At 25.7% G+C, this 12929-nt stretch overlaps 1 protein-coding gene and 1 long non-coding RNA gene across 12 annotated transcripts in view; one reads left to right on the top strand and one right to left on the bottom strand.

Annotated features, from left to right (window-relative positions):
- Positions 1-12929, top strand: part of LOC126906077 (uncharacterized) — a 177099-nt gene that overhangs the window by 112021 nt on the left and 52149 nt on the right. The window lies entirely within an intron of this gene.
- Positions 3726-10835, bottom strand: LOC126906102 (uncharacterized). Of its 4 annotated transcripts, none has more exons than XR_007704182.1 (3): positions 10453-10835; positions 9339-9403; positions 3726-5240 (listed from the first exon to the last, which is right to left on the bottom strand). It is a non-coding gene; the product is annotated as an uncharacterized LOC126906102 (long non-coding RNA). The 4 variants fall into 4 exon arrangements; XR_007704184.1 differs by having other exon boundaries at positions 3730-5240; positions 10475-10628; XR_007704185.1 differs by lacking the exon at positions 3726-5240 and adding an exon at positions 6007-6363 and having other exon boundaries at positions 10453-10832.

The following is a 12929-nucleotide window of genomic DNA, read 5'->3' as shown; positions in this document are numbered from 1 at the left end:
TACCACTACTGCGCACGGCAGTTCGTTGGGTAATTACAATTTTCCCGATTATTAACGAAATTTCAGTGCTCTCTCTTGTTGTTGTTATCGTCGACCGATTAAAAGACGAAATGTGCGATTTTCCGCGTGACATCGTGTCGTTTCACTCGGTCGGATTCGGCTCTGATATCTTCACATCAATCGCTAGTTTCCACCCGTCGTTTCTGCAACTTGCCCGGGTGTCATGATCATTAGGCATCTGTTGAGAGGTACATCATAACTATACACTATCGCGAGCATGACATATCAACTAATAAAATACTAGACAATTGGCCGTATAAAAAACAACGCAAATGTATAGTAGTAGTAACGATTATTTACACGCGTTACTGGGAAAATAACACTAATAGGAGATGGTGTAACGCAACGGTTATTTCAATTTTTTAGAGCATAATAGTAGTGATAAAATGGTCATTGACGTGACGTTCTAGTTCCACATAAATGGTTTTATTTTCCATTCGTTAATGTGAACAGCCAAGTGTCCGCTGTCAACATGAAATTCGTCAACTTTCCTTAAACAACAAAATTCCACTGTCGGTTTAGACCCATAGTTTGGTGGAACGCATATTTTTGTCTTTATGTTTAATTTAACATTTGCTGTCTTTCCAGTCTGAATGAAATTTACTTGCTTGAAAAAATAGATATGTACTCGTTCGAATAGTTCATTGAATCGATGTCCTATGAAAACGTCAACTAAACGAGCATTTTAATAACGTAACTTTTAATATTTTTAATACAATTTGAAATTAAACAATAATGCTCTATAATTTTCCTGAACAATGGAAATACCGCAAATAAACAAAATATGCGTAAAAGGGTACCTCATTTTTACGAGACAAATTAAACTTCACTCTTTTTGACAGTTTTAACACAGCAATTAATACCACATCCAAATTCACAAAACATTACCTAAAACACAAGTTGTGGAAGACATTTTCCATATATTTATCGACTATCAAATAGATTACGTTTGTCATCAATAAATTTAGCTAGTAACTTCGAACTGAATAATTTATACGCAATTTAAAATATTACAAACATAAAGTAACCAAACATTTAAAACCGAATTTAATAAATTGAACCCTTAAAATATCTTTCAGTGAAATTGCCCTAGGCCAATTTTATTTTGGAACGGTAAATAAAGTTATATAAACAAGCAATATTGTCCAGTCTAAAATTAAACTAAAGACTAATTTATGTTTATAAAAGGGCAGAAATTTAGTATACTTAACGCGTTCAAAACTCGTTCGATATAAATAATCAGAATAACACTCACATAATGTTCATGTTAAGGGAATTAAAAACTAAATAATACGTTTAATCAGCAGAAAATATAGTGATTTAGACATAAAATATTTCTAATTTAGAATTCCCAAACTCTCCTTCGTAATCTATCCATGTCTAAATTCTGTAAATAGGCATTATAAAATTGAAGTGTCTAACATCATAGTGTTTTTCTATTCTTAAATGAGATTCTTCCATGTAAATAAATTATTTTTTACATTTAAAATATAATTTATCGCTATGGAATAATAGTCACGATAAAACGCGGGAGCTCTTTGTAGCACTGACATTGACAATTGCGATTTAAAAAACGTATGACTATTTGTGCATATCGAGATCAACGAAATTATTATAAATTTGTGGTTTCGTTTTTTAGATTTTTAATAATCAAATTATTACAATTATTCCAATATTTTAGAAACTGACTTTTATGAATAAAAAAAGATAAATTTTTTGGATAAAGTGTAGTTACAATGTTAAAAATAAGTGAAATAGTTTTGACCTAAAAATATGTTCGAACTTTCTACATTTAAATAAAACTGAGTATTATTAATTAATGATAATTTGTAAAATTATATGAATGAAATAGAATAGAATAATGTGTATGTATAAACTATTCATTTAAAAATGTTCTTGCTTTATGCAGTTATTATTAAATAATATTTATATTAACAATGTTATAGTTTTATGTTACGTCATAACAAACAAGTAAAGAGATATCGTAAAGTTGTTTAGGTAAAGTTATAATTTATTATGGTTTAATAAATATTTGCAAGAAAACATTTTCGTTTGTGTATATGTGTAATAAACCTCGTTTACATTACTGTAATACACGGTGGCCTTAAATTTGAAAATACACAAATTATCTTATTATATTTAATTATATTTTTCATTAACCTCTTAAAATTCTTATCTTTTTACGTTGGATGTATTCATGAAAACTAAATTATGTACTAAACAAATTTCACTTGTAAATTATTTTACTAAATAATAGTTAAGTAAAAGTAATAAATGATCATAATATGATAAATGGTTCATTTTGTGACACTTGGTTCATCCCCTTGTCTAGATCCCATTCCTCTCTAAATGCATTTCTGTTTATAGATACTGTATATTTTCATATTACAACTTGTTCTTTAAAAAAAATTATGAAACACTTCAAAGTCATTATAGTCTCAAATTAGTGTAAATTAATTTAAAATTATCTTACCGTGTAAAATTTATCTTTAATTGTAGATCTTTGTGTGACACCTAATATATATATAAATATAATTATGCATAAAAATATTTTTTTTAACTTAAATAGCTCATAATGTTATCTTACATTTCTATTGTGATACGATGTTAATAGAAAATTACTTTTTGTCAAAATTACTTTCAAGGAGCTCTAAACTTGTTGATGTAGTAACCAACAAACACAGTTTTCTCAAACCAAATTTTTTTTATCTTATTACTGAGTAATAATAAATTTGCCTTTTGACAAAACTTTAATTTTGAACTTAAATTATTCGCATGAACTAATGTAATAACAAATAAAATTATTTATTAAATATTGCGTATCGTATAAAGTTTTCAATGAAATTAAAACTAATTATCATAAAAATCTAAAGTTTAAGAAGAAATATTTCTTGCATAAATATCATGAAGCAATTGATGTTCTTTTATTTATTGCTTGTTCTTATTGTACAAGATATATTTCTGAAAAACGGTTAGTATCCGTTTAGATTTCAGTGTGCAATAAAAATTGATAGACTACAATAAGTCAATTGTTAACATTAAGAAAATTTTCATTTTTTATTTATTTATTTTTACGGACAATATACAACAAGAGCACAAACATTACAAAATATAACAATATAATATATTATTATAAAATGAATAAGCTAAAAAACTTAATACAATAACAGACAACAAGACAAATAATGTATATAATAAACATATTAACTGAATAAAATATTATTTAATTGATTACTTATAGAAGTCAAAATAATAATGAGTGCAAAAAATCATCTTTATTTGTATAATATTCTAGTTAAATTTTTTTTATCATTTATTGGTGTAAATACCAATAAATGATGAATACCTTAGATCAAAGAGAAATCGTATTAAAATGAGTGATATGCCAATTTAAAATGGGGTATATTAAATTCCCTTTTTACAGAAAAAAAATTTAATAAAATTTAACTATTAATAATAAATATTTTAAAGGAAAACTTTTGCAGCTTTTATTATGCATTAAATTAGTACATTCAAAAAAAAAAAAAAATCTCTGTAATAAATATGCTAACTCTTAATTAAATCATTATTTACTAATTAAGCTAGTTTAGTATGTATGTTTTAAAAATTACACTATTAATCTAATAATACATATGGGATGAATATAGAAAATATTTCATGATTGAAAAATTAAGAAATAAACCATACAAAAAAAAACTCGATTTATTTTTCAATTAATTAAAATAAAAACTATTTTTTGGAATACCATTATCATTCATAAATAATATGTATTTTTATAATTTCATTATCTCAATAATTGTACATAAGGCTTAATGTGAAGTATAATAAAATATAATCTAAAAATACATTGATGAAAAAATTTTCAATTTCACTGTTGTTATTATTATTATTATTATTTTTTTTTTTGTCATTATATACAAAAGTGATTTGTAAGTTTCAGAATGAAAAGAAACTAAAAAAAAATATTTTGTCCCTAATAAATGATGATGAATTATTTCATCCTGAAATGTTACATTTTTCTTTAAAAAAACAACCAAAAACTTTTTCACTGTTTTGGCTGGTTTCACTTATTTTATTTTTCGTTGTTGGTATTAACATTCTCAAGGAATGTAAACTTGTAAAAATTTAAAAACATAATAAGAAAATATTATTTGAGTTTATAATATTTGAGTTGTCTTAAAAACTATTTATTATTGTTAATGTTTACAAGTTTATTATCACTTTGAATTTCCAAGAAGTTAGTTTAAAAAAAAAAAACGTTTAAATTAATGTGTGTTTAATTCAAAATTTCAACAGCTATATAGACGCGATACTATTGTATGAGTGACATTTAAAATTATTCACACATTTTAATGGCAAAATATTTAACAAGGTAACAAAATAACTTTTGCACTTGAAAATAAAGAAATTTAGTTATACGAATATTCGTTACAGTATCTGGGAAAAGATGGCCCATAGGGAGAAATTAATTGTTATCAATAAGGTATTTTGATTTTAAATTATAGACAAACTGTTTAGTGTTTATTAATTTACTCTAATCATTACTAAATTGATGAACACTAAAAAGTTTGAGCATATTTTAAAATCTAAATAAAATATTGTTAATAAATCATCTTGCCTTAAGTTATTCTAAATAAAAAAAAACAAAGAACAATTAAAAAGTAATAAATTTATGTGGTACGTCAAGTTTTCTTAAGTTATAGGCTTATTGCGCTCAATAATGTAACAACTTTACTATTGTAAAGAAATATGTTTTGTAAATGTTTACATTGATTATACTTATAAATTGAAATATACAAAAAAAAAGTGTAAATTATATTATGACATTAACAATAGTAAAAGTTATTTTGCAATGATAATTGTATACAAAGTACTTGTGTATAAAATCAAAAACAAACGTTCGTAAATCTCATTTTAAGATTAAGCTTTTCATTTGACTGGTTTCAATATTTGACTGAATAAGCCATTCCACTCGTGTGTTGATTGAGCATTACGTATCAAACATTTCCTATGTCATATTTTTATGCAATCGATATATTAGTTACTGATTTTTTCCAGCCAATGGTGACTCATTTTGAGTTTCTTTCTGAAGACGATGTTCTTTGAAAAAGATAATAAAGAATTCCAAGTATATATAATTCGATAATATAAACGGGAATATATCAACCTCCTTGATAAGCCTGTTGAAGACAAAAAAGTTTATATATTTTTATTACGTAATGCTTCTGTGCCAATTATAATCATTTATCTGTTCTATTTTCGCGTGATCTGAGTATCTCACGTTGAAAATATTATTAACACTTCTAACGAAAAAATAATGGTTTTATAGAATTAGCCGTGTAGTTCGACTTGGGAAGTCATCCAATATACAATTTGCCTTCTAATATTACACGGTTTATGGTTTTTTTTTTTTTTTTTACACGTCTGACTTATTTTTATATTTTACGACCAAAAAAATATTTCTTTGCGAAGGATCATGTTTTACTTGCCTTCTAGATATATTCTTGCCGCAGGTATATACTTTATTATTGATTCAAATATTAATGTATTCAAAATGAATTATGAAATAATTTTCTGAGCATATTAACATTAAGAAGTTTTCATTTAAGTATCGTGTTCAGAAATACTTTCAAAAAACAAAAGTTCTTCTTATAAAATGCTTTTAATTGAAATTGCAAGAAATAGTGTCGTATTTCACCACATGGCTTTGGTAAAAAAAAATCAATTTTTTGGTGGGCTTTAATTTTTTTAAATAGTGTGGTTCAAGGATATTTAGAATTTTTAGAAAAAATATAAATTGACTTTTTGATACATCTACACCGACACTAGGTTACTGACATAAAAATGAATTGTATGAATAATTTGTCATGGAAGCAATACTTAAAAACGTTATAGCTTTCGATGGTGAAGTGTTTCGGTGAGAAATAGTCTATTCGGTACCTAGACAAAAATTAATATTTTTTATTTCATTTTTCGGCGTATCTTATTGTTATTAATATTTTTTTATATTTTAATACACTGAAGTTTTCATTGTACTATTTTGACGAGGCTAATCTACACTGATATCAGACACAACGAAACATGTACACAGTCACATGTGTAATAATAACATTATAAATTATAATTTAAAATTACAATATTTAATTTTTTTTTCAAGTTACAAGTTATTAAGACTTGCATGTTATTATGGCTACTAAGTATTGTCGTTCAAATGTTTTTCTTCATTCATCAAATAAAACTCATTTAGAAACTTTTGTTGTGATACCCTCAATTTACTGTAGAATGTCCAAACTAATTAAACACCTGAGAAAACATTTAGTACATATTGTAAAATGTTAAACTTATTCAACGTATAATTTGTTTTAAAATATAATAATAATAATAGAGACATAACAGGTTGTTTGAAAATGTTACTGTCATAGTTAAATTTGATATGTTTTTATGAAAATGAAGCATAAAGTAATATTTCTGCCAAAAACTTTTATGTATGACACACAATTATCACGAGTGTAATTTTGAGAGTTTACCGGGACTCACATCCCTCTCCGCCATCGCTCATCCTTACCTTGGTTGGCAAGGGGAATCGAATGAAACCCAAGTAAATTAATCCAAGATGAGGGGGGAAATGAAACCTAAACAAACCCAACGTAAACTGACACAACTTCGACGGTTGTACCGCCTTCCCCATCATTGCGCATCAATGTGTAAACCTAACTTAAACGGATGGAAATGCAATATTCGCTGGTTTTATTCCCCCAACATTGGTAGAACTAGTTGTAGGAAGAGAGGGGAAACAAGTTCTGTGAACTCTTAAAATCACACTACTCATTGCTAAATGAATTATAGTGCCATTAAAGCAACCAAAATTGAGTTCATGTCGTTTCACCCACTTTGCTTCGACTAAATTGAATTAACCAGTGTATTATAATATTTTTGTTTTAAATTAAATTTCCAAGTGTATGTTTGCTTATTTCGTAAGTTTGTTATATCTTAATTGGCATAATTCCACATCTTGAAGCACTTTACAATATTTGCAGTGATTCCCATTAACTAATACTAATTACCATCGATAAAATGAGTTTGTACGTCATAAAACTAATTAGGACATACTGTTCCGATTTAAGTAGCAGTTTACAGATTTCAAAGTACCCAATAGTAAAAAAAATCCTTCAATTACCACTGGAATCATTGTTATTCGAAATTTTCCATGCACGTGTAACAAAAAGTTTTTATCCGCTCTATTACTAACAACCTGCGCTCACACATCTTTGTGATTTTCTTCGTGTAGAACTTTTTTGTATACAATAATGTCGTTTTTAACGTGAAAAAGTTTGACAGTTGACAATAACTAATATTTCTCTTATATATGCAACAACCGAAAATCCTCTTACGCACATACGAATACTTTTTTCACAATATTCTGTCACTAAAATATACATAGTAATCGATACAAAAGCAAAAAAAATATATAGCAACCAGTAGTATAACGTACAAATGTATAACAACTGTATTATGTACACTAATGATTTATTTGTTGCAATACAAATATTAATAATAATATTATTTCTAAAATGCTGGCTTTATTAGTTAATTATTTACTCTAAATATACAATTTATAATTTTAATAATTAACCAATTTTAATGAACTATTAATGATATCTCATTGGAAATAATAATAATTGTTAAGTTTATTATACGTATACCAGTGCAAGGTTAAGTACTTTGGTGGCCGCAAATTATTCAGGTGTACTTAATTGACTACTAGGTGATGTCAATGTTATGCATTATGATGTAGAATAAAATTAAAATTTTAGAACCAGGAACTTATGAGAATAACCGACAGGTAATATAAATTTGAACCATCGAATAATATCGATGGGCACTTGGAAATCGTTAAAAAGAAGTTGAATACCTTCAAAAAACAACTTTTGCGACATCATTTAGAGAGACTTAGGAATATGATCAAATAAATTAGTTTTTATGAATTTTTGGTACGAAATTTAAATCTCACAAATTTTATTTAAAATTTGCAATATTTGTACTCACGTGATGAATACGTCTGGACTTCTAATCACAAAATTTATGATACAAAATCTGTATCTTTTTCAATTTATTATTACTTTTTATTTATATACAATCTTATTCTAAAATTTTCAATTTCTCATAAAAAAGAAAATTATTTATTAACTGGAATATCATTATGTGCGAAATACATTCATTACTCGCAGGTCGAAGGTAAACAACCGTTTAGCATGTAATAAAACATTAACAAATGTAATAACTACTAATAGTAACTACTTTAAGCAAACAAATGTTAACTATAAAATAATTTTTATTGTCTTAATATATTGATAAATTTGTTAACTTATTCGACAAAAATACAGAACAACAATTTAATAAATCATAACGAAGTAAAATATATTAGATACATTTATTGTAATATATTAAACATTTTAACTGGGTTCATTATATTTAAATAGTAAATTTCATCTCATTTACAATTTATCACTAAGGTCTTCCGATAATTTCATTTAAACTTTAATAAAAAAAAAAAAAAAAAATAGTAAAATTATATACAAGACAGTTTCATTGTTTTCAATAAGTCGAGATTTCATAAATTTGTATTTGTGGTTTATTTTTTTTAAGTAAAATAAAGAATATTGACATTTTTGTTTTTATAATTTAAAATAATAAATTCTTCACTTATACTAAACTATAATGAATTTGGAATAGTTAATCAGCATTTGTTAAAAATTAATTTTTGTGAATTTAATATCGAAATTTATTATTTTGTTTAAGTTACTTTAAAACATCGTCAATACGAGTACTTTATAAAAGTCTAGTACTTCTAAACTACCAAAATTAGCTGTCTAATTTCACTACTTTATAGATTCTAAAGAGAAATGTTAGGTCGTTTATGGCGTTTAGTAAATAAAACGAGGTATATCACGTGACAAAAATAATCATTAGGTTTAACAACTGAACCCGATAAACGTTCTAAAGTGTATATTTACTTGAGCGTTAATCTGTAAGCTGAACAATTTCATTTTATACGTGTACAGTAAATAATTGTATAATAACAAATAAAATTAGAAAAGTATTCCCAAGCGTATTACTTTATGATCGGCGCTTAGTATAGGCAATTTAGTTACCTCCGAGAGCGTAACTTATTTATAGAAACTTCTTTCGTTGAAATTTGCTTATCAGGAAAAATTCATTATTATTTATAACCAAAATTTTTTTATTATAGTTATTTAGTTTTATTAAACTTGTCTTACTCTTATTATTCAACTTCCTGTATGAATTCCGTGAACATCAAAACAAATAGTACGATCTTGAATACCTTGATTTAAAAAAAAAATAATAATAAGACTACTATCAATATTATTTTTTAACTTATTAAAAGTATTTCAATATTTCTATTTTATTTATTTATTTTTATTAGTCCATTAAGGGCCATAGCGATCTCCCCATAAGAGGAGGTTTTCTTAACCATTTATACTTTAGGACGGGTAGTTAGTCCGTTGCCGGAGAGTGGGATGGCGACACCAATTATCGAACTGATCTCTCGTTTAGCAAATGAAGACGCTCGTGAGAGAGTTTCGAACCAGAGACAGTGCGCGTCAAGGATTGCCGCATTACCGACTAAGCCATACCGTCCCATATTGTATTTTATTATATAATATAAACTACTCTTAGTGTTAAACAACAGACTTAACCATGACAAAAATTAAATGACGGAAATTTAGAGGGTTTCAAATAAATATTTTTTTAGTTTAAATTTTTTACTATGAAAAATATAATTCATACATTGTGATTTATTAAAATGTATTGCAATTTATTATATAATTTGTTATTAAAATTTACTGAAATTTATTTTAATTTTAAAATAGAATAATTCTGATGATCATTAAATATATCATGTGAAATTAACTATAATTTCGTTCTTTAACAAAATTAATATCTAGAACATGTTATCAGCTATGAAAAAATTAAGCAGTGTTACAGATATCAATGCACAATATTTTTACACTGATTTTCTGTCAATATTAATCACATATACCAATTTAAAAAAATTAAAAATTAAATTTGTGCATTTATTTAAGAAAGCATTCAACTTTTTCAATTTAAATATTAATTTATACAACAGGTAGAAATGATATAACGATTTTAAATAAGACTCCACGTCTGATAAATGCAAACCACGAATTTATTATCACGATATTCTTAAGTGATACTTTATACATTATATTCCCATTGCTTTAAATGTCATATTATTTATAATATCTTTATTTTAATAGTGCTATATAATAGTTAATTTATTTTGAAGTCTAAAAATCACTATGAAAAATTTTAAACAAAAGTTAACTTGAAAATATAAATTTGTAAAACCTTTTGTAGATTGTAGTATTACTTGAAATGTTTACAGATGTATCCACGTTCTCAGTTATAAGGTGACGTTTCGGATTCGTTGCAGAGTCCATCTTCAGAGTGATAGTTACAGGCTTGTAGTTATAACTATACTGCCGGCTTAGCTTGTTTACGGTTTGTTTTTATATCAGTTGATAATTGATAATCGATGTTGTTTGTTGTTTACATCCGGTTTTTGTTATTGTATACAGTATTCTTGGCATTTAGTTCTTATTTTTTACACCAGAAATTTTATATTGCGTTAGTTATTCTTTGTTGTTTGTTGATTTTATTTTTGACTATGTGAAAAACTACGACTAACATAACAAAAAAATTGTTGGTGTAAAAAAATAAGACCTAAATACCAAGAATACTGTGTACAATAACAATAACAAAAACCGGATGTAAACAACAAATGACAGTTGGTATGAATAACACGACTAAATAAAACAACAGATAAACAATATCGACGTTATCAATTATCAACTGATATAAAAACAAACCGTAAACAAGCTAAGCCGGCAGTATCGTTATAACTACGAACCTGTAATTATCACTCTGAAGATGGACTCTGCAACGAATCCGAAACGTCACCTTATAACTGAAAACGTAGATAACATCTGTAAACATTTCAAGCAATAACACGAAGATTTTAAAACGCAACAATTTTTAATAAAATTGTACATATAGTTCGATTTATATAAAAGTGTCTCTTGTGCTCTAATATTCTAAAAGCCTTATTTCATAATAAATGACAGATTATATAAGTAAAAGAATTACCTCAAACTTTAAAAGTATAACAAATCGATATTTAAAAAGTTCTCAAATTAATCCATCGACAGAAAATTTATTACTTTTTAAATAATCTAATAAATTAACTACTACAATTTTTGAGTTATAGAATTATATAAACTTATGAATATTTTAAATATAAAATGTTTATTGATGGTATATAGATAATCTCAAAAATTAAACGCTATACTTTGACATTGTCAATTATAATATTGAAACATTCTGCGAACATTATATGTAATACACTATTAAAAGTTTTTACCTGTATGAAACGGTTATTCAAAAAAGTAGATATAATTTGGCTCTCTTTATCTGCCTATTGAAATATTAAAAATCTATTTTACAAATCAATATACTTTGTAAGATTAGGAGAAAAATGGATAATGAGAACTTCCCTTATTATTATTTGATTAGATCATAAGCAATTTATTTTTTTATAGCTTATAAAATATAGCATTTTCATAGTTTGATAATTATCTTTTATTACTGTTATTTATGAAAAGAACAGTTTGTAGAAATGGTGCAATAAGTTTTGAGTTATACCAGAATCAATCATGAAACGATGGGCTATAAGGATTAAACACTTGATTTATAGAAATGAACATTTTGTATTATACATTCAAGAGAAAATGTAACTTTTTAGTATAAAAAGGTTTTGTAAAACTTGATATAATCATAATTACCATAAAAGACATATTCAGAAGTTATGGCTTCAAATCATCCTATATCAACTTATAACCATTAACTTCATTTGTTTAATCTATTGTGTGTCAGTGTATTTTACTACATGCAAGTACCATGTATATCTCAAACTGATTTAACAAACCCGCATTTAGGGATTTGTTGTCACGTGCCCTTACCAGTAGGATTAGGAAAGGTGCGATTGAGACTTAACAAATTACACTTTTTGCTTTTGGTAACGGATTAAAATTAACACCGTTAACGCATCAACAATCTGCCATCCAGATTATTATTGCTTGAGTTCACAAATTTTTCTTTTGTCAAAACCCAAAAATCTAGTTTCTATTATTTGAGTTAAGTATTATTCCTGATTAAAATCCTTATTATAATAAAAATTATTTTAACTTATTTATAATAAAATGAATGAAATATTTTTCGATATATAAAATGTAAAAATATTTTTATTACTTTACAAGATTTACGTGTTCTAAAATTAAACTTTACTTCAAAGTCTCATTGAACTCTCATATCTAATAAATAATAAATAAAAAGGTTGTGATTTACAAATTTTTCTCTATAGCCAGTAATAATTTATATAATCCAAATTTTATCCGCATACAATATTATACGAGTCATTTTTATTATATTTAATGACGTAAAAATCTTGTTGAGTAAATACACCTCGTTGACTAGTATAAAGTTGTTATAAACTGCCCAAAAATTAGGATTCAATATAATATCTGAGTAAATCAAAACTTCAATAAATTGAAAGTGGCATTTAAAATTGAGTTATGTATTTCGTGAAAATCTCTTCTAATTTTATTGCCGTTTCATTGAAGATAATTTTTTGGCCTTGTAAGCTAGGAAGTAAAATTTTAGCTATCTAATTAACAAATTTTATTTTAATTATCATTATACTGTTACCTTATAATCGGAGTCAATTATTTACGTATGGATTTTGTTAAAGGCATCCTATAAAAGTCAAT

This window comes from Daktulosphaira vitifoliae, unplaced genomic scaffold (assembly GCF_025091365.1).
Source record: "Daktulosphaira vitifoliae isolate Bord-2020 unplaced genomic scaffold, ASM2509136v1 Scaffold_4, whole genome shotgun sequence".
Classification (NCBI taxonomy): domain Eukaryota; kingdom Metazoa; phylum Arthropoda; class Insecta; order Hemiptera; family Phylloxeridae; genus Daktulosphaira; species Daktulosphaira vitifoliae.
Note: the sequence above shows the minus strand (reverse complement) of the source record. Positions and strands in the feature narration are given on the sequence as shown.